The sequence below is a fragment of the Ascaphus truei genome, chromosome 18 (assembly GCF_040206685.1).
Source record: "Ascaphus truei isolate aAscTru1 chromosome 18, aAscTru1.hap1, whole genome shotgun sequence".
NCBI classification, from domain to species: Eukaryota; Metazoa; Chordata; class Amphibia; order Anura; family Ascaphidae; genus Ascaphus; species Ascaphus truei.
The window spans coordinates 19,594,696-19,596,731 of NC_134500.1; positions in this window are offsets into that span (position 1 = coordinate 19,594,696).

Sequence of the window (2,036 nt, forward strand, 5' to 3'; positions counted from 1 at the left end):
GCCTGAGCATATTCAGTCACCACCTAAAAATATATCCAACCTTCTGATCTCACTCTCCTTGCGGAACAAAAAAGGTACATTGTCTGCTGACTTAACCCCTTAAATGCAAAACTGTGTAATGCAGCAGTTCTCTCCTGTGGAATTAATAATACGATGTTATTCTCAATGCCCTATTTACCTAGAAACACATTACCACATAAAACACACTTACCTAGAAACGCATTACTTTACAATGTGTTACCAGCCTTTTCCTGTGAAGGGGGTAAAAGTGCGGTCAATTTATTAATTTGCAGTTAATTAACAAACTTTTGAACGCTATCTGCAGGGAAATATTTGCTGTCGTTTTACGCTGAAACATTCTAGAGAGTTGTGTTTGTAAATTGTCAGCCATTTGACCGTTTTTTTTAAATGGCTGCCATTTTTTTCTCACAGAAATAGTAGGAGTGATGTCTGTGGGATTTAAATGCATATTTTGGGATAGACCAACAAAACAGGGAACAAAAAAACAGGATGTTGTACAATAGTAAGAGTGATTGCTGCTTATGTTAACATTTTTTAAATGAGTAGACCAGGAGTGGCCAACTCCAATTCTTAAGGGCCACCAAAGGGTCAGAATGACTGAGCCACTGATTGAGCCACCTGTGCTGAAGCAGGGATAGCCTTAAAGCCTGATTGAGCCACCTGTGCTGAAGCAGGGATAGCCTTAAAGCCTGATTGAGCCACCTGTGCTGAAGCAGGGATAGCCTTAAAACCTGACCCGTTGGTTACCTTTGAGGACTGGAATTGGCCACCCCTGCTCATATGAGTATTTCCTTCATTAAATGCCTATTTTTGTAGGTGGGAAAATCATCCACTTCTGTTCACGTCCTCGGGCGCCGGCTGAGACGCGTAATCGCTACACCAGTCGGTTCGGGGTGCTGCCGATCTTCCAACACTCAAAGGGATAAATTAAACTACCCGTGTGGATTACCAGGTGTCTTTGTGTGCACCATATCCCAGGACAAAATGACAAAAGCCTTGCAAATTCGGGTAATGATTAATCTGTCAAAATACTGCATTAAAAGGTTTGTACGCGCATCGAGAAGAAATAGGATGGACTTTCAGACTTAATACGTGTTGATACGCATATGACCTCCGTGACCTTGTGAATGGTACACAATGGGCAGGACCACTCAATGAGCCTCACCGAGTATATTCAGAAATCGTGTCTCGCTAAGGTATAAAATGGTTATTATTACAGGGGAAGGCACACATATGTAACCTACAGATCTGGTCTATATTAAGCATTTCAACCTTACTAGACATTTTAAAAAAATAGCCATATTAGGTAAGTACAGGTGTGGTCCGTATTGTACATTTCGACAAGCACATTCACCATTTCAAGAGATATTTTTTTTTATCCAGGCACAAGAAGCGAAAAAAAAACCACACAAAAAAAGGGTGGAATTGAAGCATTCGACCGACGAATTTTATCAAACGTGGGACACGTGGTTGGGGCAGGGAACGGAACTTAACCACCTTGAATTTGATGTAAACTGTTTGGGTTGTTTCTGTCTTAACCTAAAAACTAAAGCTATGTGGTCGGGGGGAGGAGAACCCTCACCCCACCCCTTCTCACACCTCCTCTCCCTTATCTCCCCCCTCTCTTCTGCCCCTCTTGGTCTGTCTTGTATGTCCTCTCCCCCCCACCCCCCTTTTCTTATTTTTGCCTTTCTCTCTATCTTTTTTCAACATAGTATAAATATTAAACATCGAATCAATGTTTAATCATCTGCAGTTGATATTATAACCAGATCATAAGCAAGAACTCAAGAATGACCCGTATTCTCATCTTATTCTATATTACTGATACCGTCGTCACTTATTCTATCTGTATATTTCTGCTGTTTATATTGTTGGATATCTGATATCTGCTATTCGTACCGTGTGAACAACCAATAAAAAAATATTTGAAACAAAAAAAAAAAAAAAACAGGGTGGAAATCTCTCAAGATGAGCTGTTAGTTTGCGTAATGTCACTCAACCAATAACAGTGC